At 43.3% G+C, this 25,782-nt stretch overlaps 1 protein-coding gene across 8 annotated transcripts in view; it reads left to right on the top strand.

Annotated features, from left to right (window-relative positions):
* LOC138165296 (FGGY carbohydrate kinase domain-containing protein-like) overlaps positions 1 to 25,782 on the top strand; it is a 545,803-nt gene that overhangs the window by 366,371 nt on the left and 153,650 nt on the right. The window lies entirely within an intron of this gene.

Genomic DNA, 25,782 nt, shown 5'->3' with positions numbered 1-25,782 from the left:
GCTGCCAGCCTCTCCCCAGTCTAGACTATCCTTCACCAGGCTGCCAGACTCTCTCCAGTGTAGACTATCCTTCACCAGGCTGCCAGCCTCTCCCCAGTCTAGACTATCCTTCACAGGCTGCCAGACTCTCCCCAGTCTAGACTACTCTTCACCAGGCTGCCAGACTCCTCAATCTAGACTATCCTTCACCAGGTTGCCAGACTCCTCAATTTAGACTATCCTTCACTAGGTTGCCGAATTGATTTTCTTGGTGTACAGGTCTGGCAATGTTGTTGTTTAGACTCATGACTCCATTTTGTGGTTCTCTTGGCAAAGATATTGGAATGGGTTGCTACTTCTTTCTCCAGTTTATTTTACAGATGAGAAAACTGAGGCAAATAGGGTTAAGTGACTTACCCAGGGTCATAAAGCTAGTAAACATATATGAGGTCAGATTTGAACTCATAAACTGTCACATTCAATCAACTACTGTGGCTCCAGGATCAAATATAATATCCTCTCTAGATTTTAAAACCTTTCATGACATGGATGTTTCCTATCTGTCTTACTCCTTTCCCCAATCCTGCCCCTTGAGTATTCTGGGATCCAGTGACATAGGCCTCCTGAGACCCTCTGTCTCTTAGCTTTGAAAATTCCCTGGCTGGCACCCGTGCCTGTAACTCCCCCACTTCATCTCTGTCTCCTTTGAGTTTTAGCTGGAGAATCACCTTCTAGAAGAATCCTTTCCTCATTCTCCTTAATTTTAGTGCTTTCCCCCAAACTACCTCAATTTATCCTGTCTGTGTCTTATTTATTGAGGCGGGTAGGTGGCGCCATTGTGCATAGAGAGGCAGGCCTGGAGTCAGGAAGACTCATTTTCCTAAGCTCAAATCTAGCCTCCGACACCTATTAGGCTGGGTGACCCCGGTCAGGTCACTTTACCCTGTTTGCCTCAGTTTCCTAATCTGGAAAATGAGCTGGAAAAGGAAATGGCAAAGTATTCCAGTATCCTTGCCAAGAAAACTCCAAATGGGCTCACAAAAAGCCAGTACAACATGCCAAATCTGTATGCAGCTAGTGGCATGTTTAGACTGTGAGCTTGAAAGCAAGTTGGGTTTTTTGGCCTTTCTTTGAATCCAAAGCACTTAACATGTGCACTGAGCCTGACACGTAGTAGGTGCTTAAATATACTTGCAGATTTCTTACACTCCCTCTCCACTCCCTTTCTAGACTGGGTCTAAGATCCCTTTATGCACCAAGAGGGCTGGACTTGGAATCAGGAAGATCGAAGATCCAAGGATAGATCCTACCTTAGAGACTGTCACCTGGACAAGTCACCTTACTGTTCCGGCCTCAGTTCCCTCATCTGTAAAATGGGGATAATTGTAGGGCCTACCTCCCAGAGCTGTTGTGGGTGTCTGCCGGGATAACATCGATACCACTTTGCCAAACTAGAAGTGCTGTATAAATGCTCATATTGTTAATGTAGTTATGATTATGGCCCAAGACCTGTCCCAGCTCTCCCTGTGCCAGGGTTTGGATTTTCCAGTACTTTGCCTTTTTTCAGTCACTTAGACCTAACTGCCTCGGACTCATTGTACTTTACTTTGCCTGGAGTCTGAAGAATGCAAAGGTGCCTTCTGAAAGGAGAGGCCTGAAACCCTTTGTGCCCAGGTGCCTCCTTCTCTAAGGACAATGGGCTCTAAGTTCTCATTGTGGAGCTTGTCAATGCCCCCTACATACACACACACACACACACACACACACACACACACTCACACTCATTATCACTACCACTAGAGGCCTCCTCCCCTTCCTCCTCCTCCTCCTCCTCTTCCTTGTCCTCTCTCCCAAAGCCCAGCATGCCTGGGACGTGCCCAGGGAGGGAAGTACATCCCAGGGGTGGGGCCTCCTGAGCTGGCTGGCTCACTGTGTTCTCCCAGGCTGATCTCGGTAATCTCAGTGGGAGCTGGCCTGCCAGTGGCTTGAAGTGTATGTTGGCTCTGTGTCTGCACAGGAGCCGCCCCCTGGAACTTGCCACGTTGTTGGAGGCCCAGACTTCTGAGTGATGCCCATAGCAGGCTTCCTCAGCTTCCCAGAGCCATCTGCAGGCAGCAAGCCCCCCAACGAGCCAAAGGGCAGAGCGTAGACCAGTGCCAGTCAGCCGGCTTTGTCTGACCCAGGATGGTGCCACTGAACAGGGTGGAATTCCCAGCCCCCAGTCCTGGGCAGGCTCTGAGACCAGGACAAGCAGACAAAATCTGAAGCCCTAGGGAGGACAGACGAGGATGGGGCCCCCGCAGGGCCCAGCTCTACCAAATTGGCTGGAGCCCAGCATTTCTGCTTGGAAGAAGGTAGAGGCCAAAAGAATGGAAAAACCGAAGGATACAAACAAGGGGAGGGAAACCCCCAGTCTTTCTCCCTAGCCTGGTGCTCAGGGCAGAGACACTCTAGTTTCCTTACTTCTCCCTCCCACAGGTCTTCCACAATACTTCTCTTTGGGGAGGCCCTGAGCTCCCAAGTGTCACAATGATAGTAAACAGCCATGTTGCTACAGTCCTCTCTGCGTGGAGATTTCAGGCTTCTTTGTTTGATTACTGGGGAGGGGTCCTTGAAAAAATATAGAAGGCTTTACACCTGTGTGTTTTATATACATACATATATATATATATATACACACACACATATATATACTTCAAAGCAACAAATATTTATTAGCAACATCTTAGATGAATAACGTGGTTTGGAAAAGTGTGAAAGAACCTAATTTTTTTTCATTATTCTTACCATTATCTTTGTCGTCATCATCAGGGCTGCTCATTGGCAGGTCCCGGATGTGATAGATCCAGGCTGCAGAGGTTTCCTTTGACCAGGGGGATTCTGTCCATCCCCATGATGTGGATGGGTAAGGAAGGGTTAATTCCTGGCCCAGCCAGGTTAAGGGGAGGAAGGGGGGGAGGAGGGAGCTGTTATTTTTAACCAGATGCTCCATTTCCTTATCATAACTTCCTTCTCTCTCCAGTTTGGGCAGGGGAATTCCCTTTCACATCTCCTTTTATTTAAACATTTCTAATGAAGATGTTCATATGTGGCTTTTTTCTCTCTTTCTTTTTCTTTTTATGCCATCCAGAGGTACTGAAAGGTTGGCTGAGTCTCGGTTCTTTCTCTTGATTTCAACTGGTTTAGTAGTGAAGAGCCCAAGGGAGAAGGGGGAAAGTCTCATTGATGAGGGAGTCCTTTGGCTGTAGGTGGCTGGCATCTGAGAAGGGCTCTGGGCCACTCCACAGGGAGGGGGATGCCAGAGAAGACAATGGGGTGGAGCAGACAATGAGAAGTGCCCCCAAGGTGGGAATCAGCCCAAGTCCCTAAGGAAGACTTTAAAAAAAAAATACCTTTATGTAGGGATTAGATCAGGAAAGTGAAACCAGGTGTGGAGGTGCAGGCCTCTGGAGGTTTAAGCTGTAACAGGGAAGCATCCTTCAATTATACTGCACAGGAGAGAAGGAACAAGGCATATGTCACCCCCTGATGGAGAGAGAGGGAAAGAGAGCAGGGAAATTGGAAGTGGCAGAGCTTTCTATAGACTGGGAGAGCTGGGGGGACCTCAGGAGAACTCATCCAACCCCTTCATTTAGCAAATGAGGAAACTGAGGCTCACAGAGGCCAGTGGCTTCTTTGGTGGCATGCAGTGAGCAAGTCTCAGAACTGGGACAAGAAGCCATAGCTTCTGACTCCCAACCTGCCTTGCCATGGGTCTCTAGTTTGGGGGTGGGATTGTTTTCTTGGGGAAAAACACAACAGTGAGTAGATAGACAATAGATAGATGATTCAATTCAACAATATTAGCGGCTTCTCAATAAAGAATAGTACCTCTCCCTCTAAAATTTACCTTGTATCTATTTCATATGTAGCTTGTGTAGACTTCCATGTTGTTTGCCCCCTCCCCATCATCCCAGGTGGCCTCCCACCTCCATGGAATGTGAGCTCCCTGGGAGAAAGGACTGGTTTCACATTTGGCTTTGGCTTTGAGTCTCCTGCCCGTTTTATGGTGCTGGCACATGGCAGACATTTAATTAATGATCAATCCATTGATGGCTAGAATGTTGGCTATTTAGGTGGCAGGGACTATTATGCTTTCATTTTTGTGTATCTAGAACCAAGCACAGAACCTGGAACACAGCAAATGCCAACAAATGCTTTTCAAGTTAGGTTGTTGTTATTGAGTAGATTTCAGTCAAATCCGACTCTTCATGACCGCATTTGGGTTTTGTTTTGTTTTTTTGGCAGAGATACTGGACCAGTTTGCCATTTCCTTCTCCAGCTCATTTTACAGATGAGGAAACTGAGGTAAGCAGGGTTAAATGACTTGCTGGTGATCACATGGCTAGTAAGTGTCTAAAGTCAGATTTGAATTCAGGCCTTCCTGACTTCAAACCTAAATGAGCCATCTCACTGCCCAAGGTCAGGAAGACCTGAATTCAAATCCAGCCTCAGACACTTCCTAGCTGTGTGGCCCTGAAAGTTATTAACCTGTTTGCCTCAATTTCCTTATCTGACAGATGAGCTGGAGAAGGAAATGGTGAACTGCTTGTGTCTTTGCCAAGAAAACCCCAAATGGCATCACAAAGAGTCAGACACAACTGAACAATTCAACAACCACAACACAGTAGATACTTAATGCATGTCTGTTAAATTGAACTAGACAAAATGATCTGAGAAAACCGTCTTTGGGCAGAGCACTGGCTTTAGGACTGGAGGAGACAGAAAGTGGGGAGCAGCAGATATTCCCCGCCCTCAACTGTGTGCTGTCTGATGAGCCATCAGCAGACACAGACTTACTCTTCTCTTACCTAATAAGTGCCTGGAGCCTGAGAGACCCTGAAACCAAAGGCCCAGTGAGATCCCCTGCACAGAAGGTCTTCCCTTCCTTTTTGGAGGGACCAGGGGAGGAGGCCATGGGGGAGGTGACCTTTAAGTGGCTTACTGCCAGCAGGTCCCTGGGGAAGGCAAATCCTGCCAGAGCAATCTGACTTCCTTCTGTGATCCAGTGGCAGACCTCTTCGAAAGGGGGAAGCCGAAACGTAATCTAATCTCCCTGGCCTTTAATAGATCCTTGGAGGCTTTCCCTGCTAGCATTTGCGTCAGTAGGCAGGGGCACAGGGACAACATCTATACAAAACATCTGGTCAATTCAATCATGGCCGGTCATATCCAGGGACCTGGTTTTTGACACCACAAAGAAAATAATTCATAGATAGAATATTTTTAGTTTTATTTTAATTTTTTCTAACTTTCACACTGGTTGTTTTTAGCACAGAGTAGACAGGATTATAAACTGACCATAATGATTTTTCTCTAGAGACGGACCTTGGTTCAAATCTTGTTCCTTCCACTTTATAACCTTGGGCTTAATCTCTCTGTGCCTCAATTCCTAAACCTGAAAGATAAGGGACCCTGACTAGATGGCTACTATTCCCCCTCTAGCTCCAGACCCGCCCATTATGTTCTTTCAGCTACTCCTGAAGAAGCCCAGCTCTCCCTCTTTTGTGCCATCGGATCATGGGTTTAGAGATGAGAGTCCTAATTGCCCAGCGAGCTCAACCTTCTCATCTTACGGATGTAGACACTGAGGCACAGAAAGGTTAAGTGTCTATGGTCACACAGCTCATGGCTGAGACATGATTTCAGTCCCCTTCTTCCGGACTCCAAGGACCTTTCTGCCACATGTAGAAAGAACCCTTAAAGTGTTTTCTGTTTCGTTTCCATCATCACCTCTCAGAAGCGCTGCTAGTAGGGTCATTAAAGTTTACACTCAAAGAAGGAAGAGGACCTTAAGGTCTCTGGAATGCAGGAGAAGAGTGCAGTCTGCTTGTAGTCATGGGGATCATGGTTATCTGTATTGGCGCCTTGTAGCCCAGTTAGATTAGGAGCTCCATGAGGGCCACCCTGGACCTTCTAGGAACTCCTCTGAAAAAATGTGCTCAAAGTGTGTGATGGGAGCCGGGGAGTTTCTGTTCCAGAGCAACTCCCCAACTTCCACCGCCATCCTCTTAAATCGACTGGGGTCCTCAGACTCCTGGAAGCGTTGGCCTTGCTCTTAGCGCTCTAGGAAAGGTGACCCACAAAATAACTGCACAGCTTTGCTCTAGAGCAGCGATTTCTCAGATTTTTGGGTGCATCATGAGCCCCTTTGGCAGGCTGGTGGGGCATTTATATAGGGCTTTAAAGTGTACAAAGCACTTTACAAATATTACCTTATTTGATCCTTACAACAACTCTGGGAAGGAGATGCTATTATTATCCCCATTTTATAGATGAGGAAATTGAGGCTGGCAGAGTTTAAGAGACTTGCTCAAGGTCACAACGTTAGTGAATGTCTGAGGTCAAATTTTAGTGCAGGTCTCCTGACTCTTGTCTAGGACTCTCTTCCCACTGACTTTGCCTATGGACACCTTCTCAGTCAGATTTTTGAAAAACTGAAAGAAATGCTACATTTCAGTGAAAGGGTAGAGAAAATATAGATATAATATTTTTTTCATTCAAGTTCATGGACCCCTTGAAAGGGATCTATGGTCCTCAGGTTAAGATCCCCTGCTTTAATAGGGACCATTCAAAAAAAGTTAGAAGGGGATTCTTAGTTCATGAATGAACATGCAAACTGAAATTGAAATTTCCAGGCCAGGGAGCATGAAGGCTCTACCGGTAGACAAATCTATTTATAATGTCTAAGTAAAAAATGCAATTCTTAAAAATAAAAAGAAAAAAACAGGCATACTATTAATCCTCTACAGTGAATGTTATTAAACTAATCCCTTGTAGACCCAGATGGTCAACAGTTGATATAGCAACATGTTCCCCAACCAGAAGCACCCCCACCCTGCCCTTTCACTCATAAGGTATCTGGGAAGAGTGGTCTCAAACTTGGAGAGAACATAGGGCTGACGGGTAAACTCACAGCTGCTGCTTATCTGAAGTCCTTTTCTCATTTCAAAAGTCCTCAGGAAATTGTCTTGAGGTGTAGCTCATGGTATGGTCTGAGGGTTGGTGCCCTTATGGAGACCCAGACATGGCATGTCTCTGGGCTCCTGGTGCTTATGACACTGCTGTTCCAGGATCACTCACTGCTCCTAGCCCTGATGGGAGCTCCATATCTTATGGCTTTTAGAAGTTCACAAAGTCATCACTTGGTCAATGGGGAAGAGGAAAAAGAGAAACAAGTCTACCTCCCCCCCCCCGCCACCACAACCCTTTCCAATGATGCTACTATAAGGCACAATTTCAAAATGGTCTGCCACCTTTTAGGTTGACTCAGAGGTATGTGTCTGATTCCCTCAGCTAATCATTAGACATTTCCCATGCTGTATCATCTGTCTTTAATGATCAGTGTACTCCTCCCAAATGGTACCTTTTCTTGGTTGATCCAATACAGCTAATTGAATTTTCTGTGATCAACTAAGGTATGAATGGATCTCCTGACTCACAATAGAATTTTAAAGGACCTTTTCAGTCAACTAGTCTAAAGACCCCTAACCAAAGGGTCAGTATCTCTCCTTTCTAGCTTACAACTCATTTGCCTGACCATATCTATATTTCAATGGATCGATGGCAAAACCAATGTGGATACTCCCACCAGTGGTTGAGATCTGGACCCATCTTTGCCTCTTCATCCAATGTTTCTCCTGTTCATGTCCTTCTGACCGTCCGTCATAGAAGATCTGTCTTCTGTGCTGAGGGCTTTCCCTTGGGTCTTCTAATTTGTGTGATAGTTCATGAAAACAACAATTCACACTGATATTTTGTTTTGAGGTTGACAAAGCATTTGATCACAAACACTAGTGTGATAGATAATGCAAATGTAATTATCCCTTTTTGAGTGATGGGGAAAGTAAGCTTCCTAGAACTCACTTGTCCAGAGTCATACACTTGGTTGACATCAGAGCTGGTCTCCTTTCCACCTTACCATATAGACTTCTAAGCATTTGCCCCTTTTTCCAGAGGAGACAATTGAAACTCCCAGAACTTAATGGTTTCCCCCCAGTCACCCAGAGAACAAATGATAGAAGTGGAACCTGAATCTCTATCTCCTGACTTCAGCCCCAGGATTCTTTCCAGGGCACCCTGCTGACATCCCCGCCAAGGAGATGATCCATTCTCTGCTGAAGTATTTACAGGACAGGAAACTCACTACTTCAAAAGGCAGTCCATTTTATTTTTAGATGCTGGAATGTACTAACAGAAAGACAACAATATAAGGAATCTGAAAGCTATAGTTCTCAGAACTGTGCTTATTTTAAGTCTCTATCATCTAAATGAGGTATATCTACCATCTGAAAGAATTAAATGATAGCAAACTGGTCTTACAAGGGGAAAGCGGACAAGGGAGTTGGGATGAGTCAGATTAAAAAATCATCACTCTCACCTATGTAGCTCTTTAGGGTCCCGATAGTCATATTAACAAAGGAATAAAATTTATTTTTATGCCAATTTTACAGTTCAAGAAACTGAGGCTATAAGGGATTGAGTTCCACAGCTTTTCTTATGACTGAGTCCTTTTTGTTACAAGACTAGGTAAGACTAGGCAGTCTAGGTAAAAGAGAAGCAAAGCTAACTTCCTAATTGTTTTATAGTTTTAAAAAGAAGTCACTTAACATTCACCCCTTAGGCAAAAGGACACGAATATTTATTGCAGTAAGAGAAAGTTTGGTTAAACTTAGAGAAGACCTTTATTAGAAGAGTAACTCTAATTAAAAACAAACAAACAAAACCATAGCAATCTGTATTGGGGAGACTGAGAGAAGATAAGCCTAGGAATGCCGTGCTGGTAGAAAAGATTCAGCCATTCCAGGTTTCAGTTTGGAATTATGCAAGAACAGTAACTAAATATTTCCTATGCTTTGCCCCAATACTCCCCCAAGGAAGTCAAATACAGAAACGAAAGTCCAATATGTACCAAAATATTAATAGCAGCACTCTCTGTGGAAGCAAAGAACTGGAAACAGAATGAGTGGTCATTGATTTAGAAAGTGAATGAAAAAAAGGCACGTTATGGGAATGTCATCAAGTGTTGTATAGTGAGACATGGTGACCTCAACGAATACAAAGAAACATAGGAAGATTGGGACGAACTGATGAGGCTCCAAAAACACAATGAGGCACGTAATGAGCACGATAGTGTCATTTAAAGGATCACTCAAAGGAAGGTGACTCTCAAGTTTGAAAAACCAGTGGGGAGCACATAATAAAACACACCTCCCCACTCCAATAAGACAAGTGGGGGACTACTTAGATAGAATGGTGTATACATTAGCATAGCTGGTCCTGTTTCTGATGTTTTCTTTATCACAAGCAATGGTTCAATCTGAAGGGAAAGTGGTTGAAATGATCATAATGCAGATACAAAATGGATTGATACAACATAGGTGTGGGGTACTCAATCAAGTGTCCCCCACCCCCACTTAAAGTAAATAAGATTCCCAAAGAATTCATCAATTTCAAACATAAGCTTTAGACTCAGTGTGTCTTTGCAAGCCATTGGATGAAGTGAAATGGTACTTGCTGTTTTTCAATCACGTCTGACTCTTTGAGGTTTTCTTGGCAGAAATATTGAAGTTGTTTATCATTTCCTTCACCAAATAATTTTACAGATGAGGAAACTGAGGCAAACAGGGTGAAGTGACTTGCCCAGGGTCATACAGTTAGTTCCTGAGACCAGTTTGAGCTCATGAAGATGAGTCTTCCTGACTCTAGGATGGGCATTCCATAGGCACCACCTATTTGCTTGCCAGTTAGGATATCAATTCCAAATAACTGAAGGATTTCATCCTGCCCTCATGGTGCTGAATCAGGATCCAGCCTCTGGAGAGTCAGAAAAGAAAACATGCCAGTCAGCCCTCGAGGAGGAATCACCTTAGAAGGGAGAGAGGGAAGGAGAGACCTCAGCATCAGGTCTCCTTCCCTGCCCCCTACCCCTTTTAGCCAAAGGAAGACTGTGTGAGCTTTGAGCTTTTGAGCTTTGAACATCTGGAGGGTGTTGGATGTTGGATTTTTCCCTTCTCATGGGTATCTGAGCAGCATTTGATAGAAGCTTTGGGAAGCAAAGACAGATATTTATGTAGACTCATGGAGGAGCCAAGAACAGGCTATGCCATACCTCAGAGGAGCCTCTTGACCATCCCAGGAATTGGAGAAGACTTACAGCAAACAGGGGACTTGTTTTACTCTTTTGCCACATTTGTCTGATAAGCTTGAGCCCTTTTCCCTGGGATTCTATATGTTGTTATGGGTGAGTGTGATGATGGGGTTATACCAAATGCTTTTATTGTATCAACTTAGTAAACATCCCTTTCTAAAAACTACTTAGGGCTGGCTGACAAAAATTCTTCTCCACTGATAATTCAGGAGACAAACACGCAAGTGAGAGGCTTGAGCTAATGACGTTATAGACTCATACCCAACTCTCAGAGGTAAACCTAGAACTCTGAGTGGGGAATGTAGCCTTGCTCCAGATTGGTATGTGAGAGTGAGAGTTGGGATAAGGGTCTTCAAATGTTATTCTAGCTGCAAACTTTTATTTTAAAACAAAACACAGGAATGGGTGTTTACACAAGGTAATCCTGTGTCCTTGGTAATTAAAAATGGATTTTAGGCTCTAGTGTGTCAAGGAACCCTAGAACTCACAGTACTGGACCAAGTAACATAGAATGCTAAGGCTAGAGAGGGGACCTCAAAGTCTGTCAAGGCCAATTTGTTTTTAATTTTGCACATGAGAAAACAGAGGCCTGAAGATCCTGTGATGTGGCCAAGACCCCTAAGGTCAAATTGCAGAGCTAGGATATTAGCTGAGGCTCCCTGCTTCTTAACCTTGTGCTCATGGCAACAGTCATCTGTCTTGGATGGTCCAGACCTAGACTTTCTCAGAGCCACAGAGTCAAGTGGAGCAGCCTGGTCTCTCCCCATCCAGCTTTATTGAGTCTGTGATTACAGATTTCTTATGAAAATCAGAATTGAGTGAGATGGCAAGAGAGACCTTGTTGGCACAGCCCATGCAGACAAACCCAGAAACCCAAGTACAGACGCACAGGGCAGGGAAACCACAAAAGCTTATGATCTTTCAGCATGAATAGGAAGTAGGACAGTTTACTCTCTAGCTAACAGAGCTGGAGTCAGCAGGGCCTCCCAGTCCAGCCCAGAGTCCCCACAAGATCAAAAGGAGGTGCCCAGGGCAAACCAGGTTTTAAATAAAATAAAATTCTGAGCAGGGATTGAAGGGGCCTTCCTTGGTTTTTAACAATTCAGGACACAGAAGCATTTTGGGATTGAATTTAATCAACTGGCCTGACTAAATGGCCTAGTGGAAAATAGCTCTGGGTCAGAGGCTCTGGGTTCAAATTCACCCTCTAATATTTGCTACCTGTGTGACCTTGGGTTAATCATTTCACTTCCTTGGCCTTCAGTTTTCATGGCCTCTGATGTCCTAGGTAGCTTATAGGTATATAAATTCTGGACAAGTGTCTTCCCTCTGATAGGTCTCACTGGCCTGTTCTGTCAAATGAGGAGGGGGTTAGATAATGGAGTGAAGACATATTGACTTATAGGTGCTCTTGTAGGAGGCACACACCAAACACTTCCCTAGAAACTGATGGGGACTCCGGGACAGTGTGACTTAAGAGTTGGGCCTTTGGGGGATGCCAAATTTCCTGACTGCCTCTGTTGATGTAATGACCCAGAGCTGAGAGGATATGGCATTTTAGAGACCCTTTGTGGACCCTTGATCATCTATCTCAGTGCCCCATACCAGTAGCAGGGTGGTAGGGTGCTGAATCTTGTAAAAAAAAACAAAGCAGTTTCTAACGGAGTGATTCTATCTGAATATAAACTCTTTGAGGGCAAGGACTGTCTACCCAGCACTTAGCAAAAGCCCAGTACATAGTAGGCACCTAATAAATATTTATTGATTGATTTTTGACCAAGCCTTTCCAGATGACTGGTGTGACTCTCAGGATCAGTAGGGTTGGGGATGGTCCTTGACCCCGTCTCGTAGATGACATTTGTGCCTGTGAGGTGACTTTCCAATGCTGGATCTCCGATGCTTAGGCCACTGAAAAAACACATTTTACTCTTGTCAGCTGATGTTTCTCACTGTCCTGTGCTATGTGGCTGCAGGGAAGGAAGGAGAGGAAAAGAATAGGGATCCACTACCTCATAAGAAATGAAGGTGTTGTGTCTACTAATGCTGAAGGCAGCTTTGGATGATGGGGCATCCCGGTGACTGGGACGAGTCTATGGAGGGAGGCAAGAACCAGAGATGACCCTTTTCTCTGCTGGACTCCAAGGCCATGTTTAGACCAGTTCCCCTTTTCTCATTGCTGGCTCTGGGCACCATTTACCGAGGATATTCCATTTCATCGTGCTGACCAGACAAGAGCCCAGGCCCGTGGAGCGAGAGCCCCTGCAGATCATTCCCCTGCTGTGAAGCCTGGTCATAGCTCTGCAATTAGCCATGCATGAGCTTTGGTAAATGTCCCTATTTGTGTAAAAAACATATTATTTAATACTCTTTAGATTGGTAATTAAAACCATCTCAGTTGCCGAAGATGTGAGCTCAGGGACAAAATTAGGATAGAAAAAATAGCCTTGCTACATTCTTAAAGGTTCCATTCTGTTTCTTTGGCAGCCGTTGCCCCGGGTGCAGACTGTCCTGCCCACTTGATTGATGGGCCGCAGTTCTCTGAGCTCTTCACATGCTTAGTGTACTTGATCCTTGGACTGTAGAAAGTAAACTCCATGGGTCTGCAAAGAAACATTGCCTCGCTTTTTCTCCCATGCCCTTCTTCCCTGGTCTCCAGGTTGGAGAGGGGGCGTGCTTAGCACACACAAGTCCCTCAGATGTTTAAAATGATAATAATGATTCAATGCAATAAAAGAGCATGTATCAGAACTGGAGACAGCACCCCTGTGTTCCTCAGGCTTTTTCTACTATAATGGCCTTCAAGTACCCTGAGCTGTGTCTGCTGTCTGAACCCCAGCCTCCATACTCTCTCCTTCTGTCTCACAAGCAGAGATATTGCTTCCATTGTCCATTTGTTACTGTGACTTTAAAAAGTTCCCTTTCTGTCTTTTGGCATATTTAATAACTCAAACCATTCCCCATCACCCTCACAATTCTGTGTGTTAATGGTGGTTAATCATGATTTTGATAAAGTTGTCCTCCAATTAATACTTGGAAGGAATAACATTGAGCGAGCTAGTGGGTGACATCATGTTGTAATAAGTCACCTGAAGCTATTGGGGGAGATGAGGCAATGCACTAGGCCTTAGGTGTGTGGTTATTTAATGAGGCTGTCTGTGAGGGTTATGGCTAAGGGGCAGCAAATACTTCATGGAAAACGTGAAAAAAACTAAATATTTAGAATTGGCTTTGCCTTGAATATTAGCTTTTACTTACTTTATTCAGACAATCAAAGACCCCCAGAGCTGGAAGGGACCTTGGAGGTCATGGAGTCCAAGCCTCTACATCCCACCCCATAAGTCTGGACTCCAGCCGAGCCCTTGAAGCCAGCTGGGGCGCTTGGTATCTGGGGAGATAGGCTGTCCTCTCCTAATTTCTTTTTTTTTTTTTACTATTCTAATTACTGAGAAAGATTTTCTTTGTATGCAATGAAAACTGGCTCCCCTTGGCTTGATTTAGAACGAGTAAAAGTTGTTAAGAAGCTCATTTTAGCCAGAGATAAGAAAGAACTCTCTAAACATTAGAGCTCTGTGCACATGGGAGGGTCTACCTTGGGCCTTGGGGTCAAATTCAAATAGAAACAAGGGGGCACTGAGTAAGGATCCCTGCAGGCACGGGGTGACTTAGAAAACCATTTTCGCATTCTGTTACGTTGTATTTTTATTTATTTTGTAGAGGCATTTACCTTGAGAAACAGCGTAGCCTAATTAAAGTGATTTTGTCCTTCCCATTTTATCCCTTTCATTTTATTCTTGTGCTCCCTCATTATCATCTAGCAATGTCTGTCCCATAGCTCTGTGCTGCTGGTCTAGCCATGTGTCAGAGTCTGGACAATAAGCATTTCACATGTAATTATTTAATGTACGACTTGTTAGGCTTGTTTCTTTGGTTTTAATCATGGATCTATGATGATAGAATCATAGTTCTAGAGCTGAAAAAAACTCAGAGACTATCAGTCCCAAACCCCTCATTTTACAGAAAAGGAAACTGAGGCAGAGGGAATAAATGACTTGCCCAGAGTCGTACAGCAAGTGACAAAGGCACGATTTGAACCCAGATCCTCTGACTGCAGGTGTCATACCATATTGATTATACCATAATGTTATGTGCTAGGACAGCTAGATGGCAACATAGTTCCCAGAGTTCCAGCCCTGGAGTCAGGAAGATTCATCTTCCTGAATTCAAATCCAGCCTCAGGCACTAACTAGCTGTGTGACCCTGGGCAAGTCAATTATGCTGTTTGCCTCCGTTTCCTCATCTGTAAAATGAGCTGAAGAAGGAAATAGCAAACTATCTCAATATCTTTGCCAAGAAAACCTCAAATGGGGTCATGAATAGTTAGATATGATTGAAATAACTCAGCAAAGGGTCTTGATTTAAGCCACACAGGGTCATCTATAAACAGGATCATCGTCAATGGGGAATCCCTCTTCTATTTGGACCTTTCATGGGATGATGGTGAACCCCTTTGGCAAGCACGTTTCCCTGTCTTATGCCTCACTTAACATTAATAAACACTGTCTAGACTGCCTATAAATATTAACTTAACCATAAATCTTCAAGTGCTCTAGAAATGTGAGCTGCTTTCATCAAGGCTACTTTGGGTCGGTCAGTTCAAGAGAGAGAAAAGTCAGCTTATCTAGAGTAAGAAAACAAACTCTGGAGACTTCTCAGGGTAGGGGGGATCCAGAAGGGAGGAGACCTGAAGGGGCCAGTCAAATGAAAGCTGAAAAGAAATAGTGAGAGAGGAAGATGTGGGCAAAGCTAGGCTCACTTCCCTGAGGGCAGAATTGTGGATTCAGCAAAGCATCAGAAACCAGCCAATTTACAGAACCAGGAGATGGGGGTGGTGTCTGGAGGCTGACTGTGCCTGGCCCAACCAGGGCTCGCTCTTATGTGGTGCACGCTTACGTTACTTGTGACCGCAGGAACCGAAGGAAAACATAACAGACAATTATCCTATGTTCTGTGTTCTGTTGACAATCGAAACAGACCAGTAGAAACCACCAGGCAGTCTCTGCAGGGGCAAGCGTGCGGGGAACATGTTTGCTGTGTATTTGTAACTACAAAACAACCAAGAAACGAATTGTGTGCCCCACCCCCCAAACTCCTTCACCTTTAGAAAACATCCAACCCTGTAAATGTATTCAATTAATTGGGATCACAGATTTTGTGCTGTAAAGGAACTTAGGGGTCATTGATTCCAATAGTGCTGAAAGGTTTTCACAGCAATTTCCATATACTAACTCATTTAATTTTTACTGATGAGGAAACTAAAGGCAGAGGTACATGCCAAGAATTTTGGTGTGTCTGTCTGAATGAGATAAGCCTCACTTTCAAGAAACTTACTTACAGACAGTCTCTTATATATAAATGTACACAGAATAAACATAAAACATATTGAAATGGGAGGGAGGGAGCAACATAGGAGCTGGGGTGGGGTGAGGGGTGCTCAGCTGTATCTTGATGGAAGGGAGGCATTATAGTGGGTAGAGGTGAGGAGGGGGAGCATTCCAGGCAGGAGGAGCAGCCAGTACAAAGACACAAAGACTAGAGAAGGGATGCCCTGTGTGAGGAACAAAGAGAAAGTCAGTTTTGCTTAGACCACACAAGGTGAAATAATGTGTGAGAAGACAGGAAATGTAGGAAAGGAACAAATATTAAACACCTACTGTGTGCCAGGCACCAGGCTAAAAGCTTTCCAAATTGATCTCATTTGATTCTCACAACAACCCTGGGAGGGAGGCGCTCTCACTATCCCTGTTTTTTGGACAGAGGTTAAGTCTAGACTTCAGGTTGTCTAGACAGAGGTTAAGCAAGTTTCCTAGAATCACATGGCTAAAAAGTGTCTGAGGAGATACTTGCACTGAGGTCTTCCTGACTACAGCCTAGCTCTATTCGCTGCAACACCTAACTGCCTTAAGGAATCATATGGTTAGGAGATTTAAGTGTTAAGCAGGGGAGTTTTGCCTTTAATCCTACAGATGAAAGGGAACAATCATTGAAGATTGTTGAATGAGGGAGTGACATGGTCAGATCTGTGCTGAAGGAACATCCCTTTGACTTCAGTATATGGGAGGGACTGATGTGGTGAGATTCCTGAGGCAGGGAGACCATTAGGACCTTATTGCAATATTCTATGTGACAAGGAACGCAGATGTGAAGCAGGCTGGTAACAGTGTAAGTAGAGAGGAGAGATCTGCTTGGAGAGATGTTGTGGTAAAAATGGCCAGATCTGGCAGCTGATTGGGTTTGTAGGAAGGGAGTGAGAAGCTAAGGACAACAGCAAGATCATGAACCTGAGACTTGGAGAATGTTGGTGCCTTTAACGTAAAAGGGAGGAGTTTGGACGAGAGAAAATTAGTTCAGTTTTGATCTGTTGACTCTGGGATGTCTCTGGGACATCCAGTTTGAAATCCCCAATAAGCAGTTGATGAGGGCCTGGGGTTTTGGGGAGAAACTGAATTGGATATTGAGAACTAGGAGTCATCTGCATAGAGATGAGAGCAATTGAATGAATGGATGAAATATCAATTAAGTGTTTACTATGTGCTTATACTATGCTAAATGTTGGGAATACAAACAGAAAAGTCAGCCACTGTTCTCAAAAAGCTCCTATCCTAATGGGGGAGATGACGAATATGGGAAGTCTTAGCTGCAAATCAGATGGGAAGTTCCCATAGCCCATAGGGTGCAGTGGCCAAGTAGACGGCCATAGGTCACGTCAGGGTTCTGGGTTGATTCCAGTAGGATCTAAGGGGAGATGGGGGTCAGGACAGGAGGTGGTTTGACTTACCTGACTCACGATGCCTCTTTTCTATCTCTCAGGGTGCCTTTCTGGTTCACCTGGTACAGCTGGCTTACTTAAACCCATGGGGACTCATGACGACAGAGTGAGGGACAGAGGAGAGAAGAGAATTCATATTTAAGGGGCGTGATATTGATGATGAGCCCATAAAGGAAAGAGGGAAAGTGTGGTGAGATGGCTGAGAGGAGAATCAGGACAGAAGTGTCACAAAATCCCCTAGAAGAGACAATATCCAGGAGGAGAGGATGAGCATGTAGTGTGGAATTCAGTGTGGCCAAGTACAGCAAGGCCAGGGAAAAGACCCTTAGATTTGCCAAGTAAAAGATCAGAAGGAATTTTGATATAAACTGAATCAGTTGAGGACAAAGGCCAGCTGTGAGATTGCCAAGGCTTAGGGAGTAAGAAAGGTAGAGAAAACAGAGACAGAGAGTGTAGACAGCTTTTCTAGGTTAAGAAAGAAGGCAGGTAGGTGGTACAGGGGATAGAGCACTGGTCCTGGACTCAGGAGGACCTGGGTTCAAATATCCCCTAAGATGCTTGATATTTACTAGCTGTGTGAACTTTGGCAAGTCCTTTAACTACAGTTGCCTTGCCTTCTCCAGAAAGGAAGAAAGAAAGAAAAGAAAGAAAGAAAGAAAAGAAAGAAAGGAAGAAAGAAAGAAAGAAAGAAAGAAAGAAAGAAAGAAAGAAAGAAAGAAAGAAAGAAAGGAAGGAAGGAAGGAAGGAAGGAAGGAAGGAAGGAAGGAAGGAAGGAAGGAAGGAAGGAAGGAAGGAAGGAAAAGCAAGATTGTTTGAATGGATGGTAATATCTAGTGAATTTTATTTTTTTAAATGAGGGGGATTTGGGAATTTTGAACACAATAGAAAAGGATCCATGAGATAAGAAGTTGAAGATTAGAGAGAAATGATTGAGATTTCAATCAACTGGAGAAGACAGGAGAATGTAGGATCAAGAATATAGTAGAGGGGGGCGGCCAGGTAGCACAGCGAGTAAGAGCACCGGCTCCAGTGTCTGGATGACCTGGGGATCCAACCCGGGCTCAGATACTTAGCACCACACCCAGAAATACCTGGCCGTGTAACCTTTAGCAACTTAACCCCAATTGCTTAAACAAAAAAAAAAAGAATATAGTAGAGAAAGAATATAGTAGAGGGTTGACCTTGTCAAAGAAAAAGACCATCACATCATTTGAGAGTTGGGGTAAGGAAAAAAAGGGTGAAAGATGATATCAAGGGGTTTTGAGATAAAGAAGAGGAGAGAAGAGGGAACTTAAAACAAATGGACTCATTTTCCTCAGAAGGTATAGTCCTGGGGGTAAGAGGAATAAAAGGGTTGGCTTCCTGCATGTTGGATATTATGAATTTATAATTTATCTAATGTATTCATTTTAAGAACCTCTAAGAGGGAAGTTAAATTGCCCAAGGTCACACATGGCAGAGTTAGGATTTGAATCCAGGTCCCAAATATAGCTCCCTTTCTGTGCTATCTTCTTAATCATAATTCAATCCTACCTGGCCCTTTAAGATCCACAAAGCATTTCCCTTGCAACAACACTGTGAGGTTGATGGATCAGATTTTATTATTTCCATTTGACAGATGAAGGTGCTGAGAATCAGAGAGGGAAGTCATTTGTCCATGGTCACACAGAAAGTAAATGTCAGGACAGGGATTCAACATGATTTCTATTCTAGTGTTTGTTCCACGTTATTCAATAGGCACATTTAATTTCCCCCTTGATCCTAAGGTCTAGGGTGAAATGGACCCGGTGGTGGGTAGTCTGATGTATATGGGGTATAGACAATATACATAATATTTCACCAAGTGAAGAGAAATATAGCAGAAGGCTAACCAATTGGAAGAGATTCTTTGGTTGTAATCAATTGGTTCTACTACCATAAAGAGAAGATTGCTGCTCCACACTATTGGATGAAAGCAGATACAAGAAGAGCATAGAATTGCCACATTTATAGAATAATATTAATCAGCTAAAAAGCATCCAAGACAGAAAATTTGGGAAGGATAGCCAAGTAAATATCTTAAAGACTAGGGATCTACAAAGGTCTTGACTGTGTAGAATGTTGTGCTGAATGCAATAAGATAAAGCCTAATAGCAATAAATGTAAAGTCCTAAATTTGGTTCCAAAAAATCAATTTCATTTGGCTAGCTAGCACATCATCAGAAAAAGACCTGGAAATTTCAGGTGATTGAAAGCTCAGTTTCCATTCACTAGTCAATATGGTAATTAAAGAGATGATTCAGGCAGCTGGGTGGTACAGTGACTGGAGCTTGGGTCTGGAGTCAGAGGACTCATTCTTGTGAATTCAAATCCAGCCTCAGACACTTTCTAGCTGTGTGACCCTGAGTAAGTCACTTCACCCTGCTTGCCTCAGTTTCCTCATCTGTAAAATAAACTGGACAAGGAAATGACAAACTGCTCTAATATCTTTGCCAATAAAAACCTAAATGGGGTCATGAAGAGTCAGCTACAACTTCAATGACTGAACAAGACAAAAGAAGTGATGATCTCATTATATTCTAACCTAGTCAGAAAAGATGTGGATGTCTGGAATATTGTGTTTGATCTGGGCAGCATATACTAGGAAGAATTTGATAAGCTGTAATGTTTCTAGGGGCAGGATTGGGAACATCTTTGAAATCATGTCATACATGGACTTATTCTACTTGGCTGCAGAGGATATAAATTGGTGGAGAATGATGAGCCAAATTTAGACTTGATATAAAGAATATTTTTCCTAAAAAATAGTTACCCCCAAGTGGAATGTGCCCCATCTGGAAGCCCTGGGCACTCCTCCAACACATACCTGAGGTTTTCAATCAGGGTCTGAAGCACCATTTGTTGGGGATGTCATAGCGTAGATGCTCATTGAGGAATGGATTGAAGGAGATGTTCTCTTCCAGCTCTGAGAGTGGGTGAGGTTTGGTGACTTTCCCAAAGGTCACATCTTAGATATTTAACCATCTATTGAACCAATGGTCTAAAGTCACTTGGCACTGGATTATTTAGTAGACATGTCAAATCAAATGGAGAGGTAGCTGGTCACAAACTGAAGTATCCCTACGTCTTCCTCACCATTAATTGGGTGAGATTGTGTCTAAGTATACCATTTTTCTCTTTTAATCTGTACTTTATAGAGCTAGTTTTGTTTCTCATTAGTTCCTGTGAGTAACCCAGGCAAGTGTGTTTCCTTGTGTCCACTGAACCAATGTTCATACCATGAAAGTGTAGGGACAGTTCTGGGAGCCACACAAGAGACTGTGATTTTTCTGTACCCAAACACTTCATTAGAGAAGTCATATGTTTTATAACTCCATCCCCAAGAGCGAATTAATCCAAACCTGGGACTCTCATTCTGTACCATTAGATGATGAACCTAACCTGTTGTTGTGCAATATAATTTAGGTAGCTGCAACAAAGCAACTTCGGGTTCCACCAAGACCAGGACATTTACCTTTCTTCGAATTGTGCATTTCCCATTTAAAACACCATTGAAATCTCCTTCATAGACATTTTATTCTTTTCTCTCTCCCCACCATTTCTTCTGAATTTTTCACCAAATCTTAAAGGGACTGAGAAGAATGTTTTCTTGTTGTTGTTTTTGGTTTTTTTTTTTGGCTTTTTGGAGGGCAATTGGGGTTAAGTGACTTGCCCAAAGTCACATGGCTAGTTTTTGTGTTAAGTGTCTGAGGCTGGATACGAACCCAGGTCCTCCTGACTCCAGGGCCATTGCTCTATTCACTGTGCCACCTAGCTGTCCCTTAGAAGAATGGTTTTTAGAATGAAATTTAAGAGCTCCCCGATTGAGGCATGGCTTTGTAGCTCTCACCCAAGAAGATTCCTTCCTCTCACGGGCCTTCATTTACTCACCTGCTGTAATGGGAATGTAAATTTATGTTGTTGCTATCTTTCTAAGATTGTATAGGGTAAGATCTTCCCTGCCCCTAGGCTTAAGTGCACCTGTAGCCTGTGGTGGGAGGCTTGTTTTTCAGGAGATACTTTGTGATTGGGCAGTGGGTCAAGAAGGCTGTTACATTCTGTGAGGCAGGAGAAGGCTATATAAGAACTGATGGGAGGCTTTGCTTTGGGGCTCACTTTGAGAGGTGCTGTGTGATTTGACCAGATGAGACTCTGGACAGCCATTGAGAGCCCTTAGGCCCCCCTCCCTCCCCAGCCTTTGAAAAACCAGGATGTTGATGCTTCCCTCTCTGGTAACTGTGATTTGGTATGGATGTAATGGTTGGACAGTTGGAGGCCTGTCTGCTTGAAATGTTTCTGTCTGTATACTCTGAAGCTGACCTTTTTCCCCTGAACTAGGTAAATGATATGTTTGATTGACTAAAGCAAGATTGTTAACCCATTCTGAGTTGCTTTCCTTTAGAAAAGCAGATCTAAGAACCTGTGTTGGCAGCCACCCTGGGGACACTGGGGTGCTTGCTGCTGCAAACCTGCAAATGGAGAGGGTTGAATTGGGTGGTTTCTGAGACCCTTCTAAGTTCTAATGAAAAGTCTTGCTTCTGAATTTCTATCTTTGAAGCTCCTTTCTCAAGAGCACAATCTATATTCCAACATTCATTGTTTTAAAATCCTTCCAAGTTCTAACATTGTCGATTTTACCTTCTAATGTCTAGGTTCTAAGGTTTCTTCCAGTTCTAATGTTAAATGACCTAAGATCTCATCCACCTCTAACATCCTCTGTTCCAAGATCTCTCCCAGCTCTGAAACTGGAAACTTTGTTCTAATATTTTATGTTCTAAAACCTCTTCCCATCTGTGATGTTCTTTGTTCCAGTTGTGACAATTATATTGCTGTAAACACGATTGCCCCAGAAGCAGGTGGGCATAATGGCATAAGGACTTAATAACAGTCTCTTTTTTTCACCTCATTCTTTGCCTCTGTCTTCTCACTGCCTGAGGAGGCAGTGGAAATGGGGAACAGAAATGTTAGGGAGCCAATGATGCCCAGATTAACTCCTCAGGTGAGAGTCAGACTATCACCACCTGTGAAGGTGGTCCCAGAAGCCACCAAATTAGCACACAGGAGATCAATTAAGGAGACAAATTCTGCCAGAGTCACCATCCCCCAAAGCTTTTCTGGCCTGGATGGGCTGTTTTATTTCATCTTATCTTCCCATCACAGAGTGGCATAAAAGCAGAACCCATTTGTTTGTCTCATGGGGTGAAGGTGAGGGAGATAGTCAGGCTTCCAGGATAAGCAGGCCCAAATGAGTCAGATGAGAACGGCTTTCCTCAGTCACCAGAAGGGAATAAACTTCACATGTACAAGTTAGGGAAGGCAAGGCGAAATCAAGGTTTCTGTGATGAAGATCTTGGAGGATTAGTGGACCACCAGCTTAAGGAGTCAGCAGTGTTATACAGCATCAAAAGGAGTGAGTTTTTGATCCTGGGCTGCATTAAGGTGGGCGTGATGTCTGGCAACAAGTACAAGAACATGATAGCTTTGCTGTACTCCACTCTGGTCAGACCAGCTGTACTGTGTTCAGTTCTGGGCATCATAGAACTATTAAAAGAATAGAGTTGGAAAGGGCTTTTAGAATATAGAATGTTAGAACTGGAAGAAAACTTAGAACAGAGAACATTAGAATTTGAAGGAACCTTAGAACATACAATGCTAGAACTGGAAAAACAAATAGAACACAGAACATCAGAAATGAAAGGAATCTTAGAACATGAATGCTAGAACTGGAAGAAAACTTAGAACAGAGAACATTAGAACTGAAAGGAATCTTGGAACATGGAATGTCAGTACTGGACATAACCTTAGAACATAGTATTGGAAGGGACCTTGAAATTTGTAATATTAGAGCCGGTAGGGACTTTAAGCCAAAGAATGTTTGGACTGGAAATAACCTTAGGACACAGAACGTTAGACCTAGAAGTTAGAGTTGAGGTCTTAGAACTTAAAATGTTAAAGCTTACAGGTATATTACACCAGAGAATGGAAGATCTCGAAGTGACCTTGGAGCACTAAATGTCAGAGCTAGAAGTACCCTTAGAGCAAAGAATGTGAGAGATGGGAAGAACCTTGGAACATGGACCATTAGAACTGGGAGAATTATACAAAGAACACAAAATATCAGAACTGGAAGGGAACTTCCAACATAGAAGGGGCTTTAGAACATGGTAGGAAGGACACTGAGAAGCTAGCAAAGATCTCCATGAGGGTAACCCGGATGGTGAAGGAGCTTGAGTCTGTGTGCTGGCAGGATTGGTTGGAAGGATCAGGGCTATTACAGCGTGGTGATTTCAAGGGCTCTCATGTGGAAGGTGTGCCCTAGGGTGAAACCTGGAAAACTGGGGGGAGGTTGTAAAATGACCATCTTGCACAGATGGCATTTCTATCACTGGAATTCAGAGAGGCCATCTTCCCAACACACTGACTGGGTGGGTTCACTCCCTAGGCCTCATTAGCAAGTGTTTAGGACACAGATGAGCTAAACTTGGAGGGAATGGAATGGCCCCAATGAGTTCCTTACATTTGTTTTAAGTTAGTATCTATAATTAGGAATAATGCCTTTATACATATATATGTATGTGTATTTCCAGTTATAATGATTGTTAAGTATTCTGCCAAGCAAAACACATTATAAACTACAAGCTCACTCTCTTTAAGATGGTCTCTTAGAATTATAATTTTGTCCTACATCATGTCATACATTTTATAGTTGGTTGATTTTTTTCCCCCTTTTTATCTAAAGGAGGCCAGATGGGCTCCGGATTCATTCCCATCTTCGAAGGTTTGACACTGATTTCCTTCCCCTATGCCAGGGTTGAAATTAGGTCTGCATTTCATCCAGATGATCTATTCAAAACAAGAACTGCCTCCTGGCAGTTGCTCACAGCTGAAGACTGTTCCTCTGGATTCCTAGTTTCATTTGTTGCTAGTTGATGTAGAATGTTTACATAGCTTACATGTTAGTATGCTCTTTTATAGAGTACATCGAGAGGTTAAACCTACCCAGATCAGCTTTCCCTCTCCTCCTACCCTCTCTTCTTTTGCCCCCTTTGTCTTTGTGTTTAGAAAACATGTCTTATTCAAAAGAAAGAGAGAGAGAGAGAGAGAGAGAGAGAGAGAGAGAGAGAGAGAGAGAAAGAAAGAAAGAAAGAAAGAAAGAAAGAAAGAAAGAAAGAAGGAAGGAAGGAAGGAAGGAAGGAAGGAAGGAAGGAAGAATACAGAATCCTTCACATTCTCCTGGAAAACCATAGATGGACTAGCAGAAAGGGTAGAAAGAGACCAGTGGATTGTATGGTGACCTCACCCAATCAAGGAGAACACCACCAGCTTGCACTGGTATATCAAGAGGGTTGGCTAGGAGTAGAATTGGTTCAGAGCAAATTTTTGAAAGGAAGAAAATTTCCCCTTCTCTGCCTCCTGTCCCCCTTTTATCCTCACTCTCCTTTGCTCTCACTCCCACACCCAGTTAGTGCTGACTGGTCCTAAAGAGCTGGGGCTCTTTTTTCTCTCTCATTTAAATACACATGAAAACAAACATTTATTAAATGTGTTCTTTGTGTCAGACAAGAGGGGGTGCACTGAAGACGAGCGCTTGATGGAGTGTTGTGCTTGGGTCCCAATCCCACCCCCAATATTTACTATGTAAATAGGCAGACACTCAACCTTCCTGGGCCTCAGCTTCCTCATCTGTAAAATGAGAGAATCAGACTAGATGGTCTCTGATGTCCCTTTTAGCTCTTAATCTATTATCCCACATTGATGAAATCATAGGTCTGGACCAGATGTAACAAGGGGACCAGGCACTCTACCCAACTACCTGAAGGAGATTACAACTCTATAGGGGAAATGTGTCACTTTTAACGAAGCGTGCTATAAAGCAGAACTCTAGAGGGCAATGGGAGAATAGGCAAGATTGAGGATGGGGCAGAAAAGACCTTGAGGGCCCCATTTCTGAAGATAAGTCCCCAACCTTCAGTCCTGAGCCAGACCCACACATCCTATTGCTTATAGTCTTCAATTGTTACTGGTCAGTCGCTGAGTAGACTCCGACTCTTGATGACCCCGTGGACCCCAGCACATCAGCAACGTCCATGAGGTTTCCTTGGCAAAGATACCGGAGTAGTTTGCCATGGCCTCTTGCAGTGGAGTAAGGCCAGCAGAAGCTGGAGGGGATTATAAGAGCACCCACCTCCCAGGGGTGCTGGGAGGATCAGAGGAGATAATATTTGCAAAGCTCTTAGTACAGTAACTGGTACACAGTGAGCACTGTGTAAGTGTTATCCATTATTATCATTGTTATTTTAATCATTATCATTAATGTTCTTGTTGATAATATTTATAGATCATATAATTATTAAATAATAGTGATATAAATGCTAGCTATGTTTTCATTAATCTTATAATATTTATGTTGCATGATAATTATAATTATTATATAGCACATAATAGTTGCTATATAAATGTTAGCTATTATAACTTGCTACTATCATTATTGCTTATTAATAATTATTATTATGGTAATTATCTTATTATCTGGGTTCAAATCCTGCTTACTACATGTTCACCCTTTGGCAAGTCACAAGCTCCAAGGGCTTCATTTTTTCTAGTTGTAAAATGAGGGGATAAGATTAGATAGCTTCTGAAATGCCTTTTAATTCTATATCTATGGTGCTGGGTTCTAGGTTCAAATTGTGACTGCTTACGAGATAGATATAGATAGATAGATAGATAGATAGATAGATAGATAGATAGATAGATAGATAGATAGATAGAT

This window comes from Petaurus breviceps, unplaced genomic scaffold (genome assembly GCF_028583685.1).
Source record: "Petaurus breviceps papuanus isolate PSGF00001 unplaced genomic scaffold, PetGlider_PUasm1.0 208, whole genome shotgun sequence".
Classification (NCBI taxonomy): Eukaryota; Metazoa; Chordata; class Mammalia; order Diprotodontia; family Petauridae; genus Petaurus; species Petaurus breviceps.
This window is presented reverse-complemented; position numbering and strand designations above follow the sequence as displayed.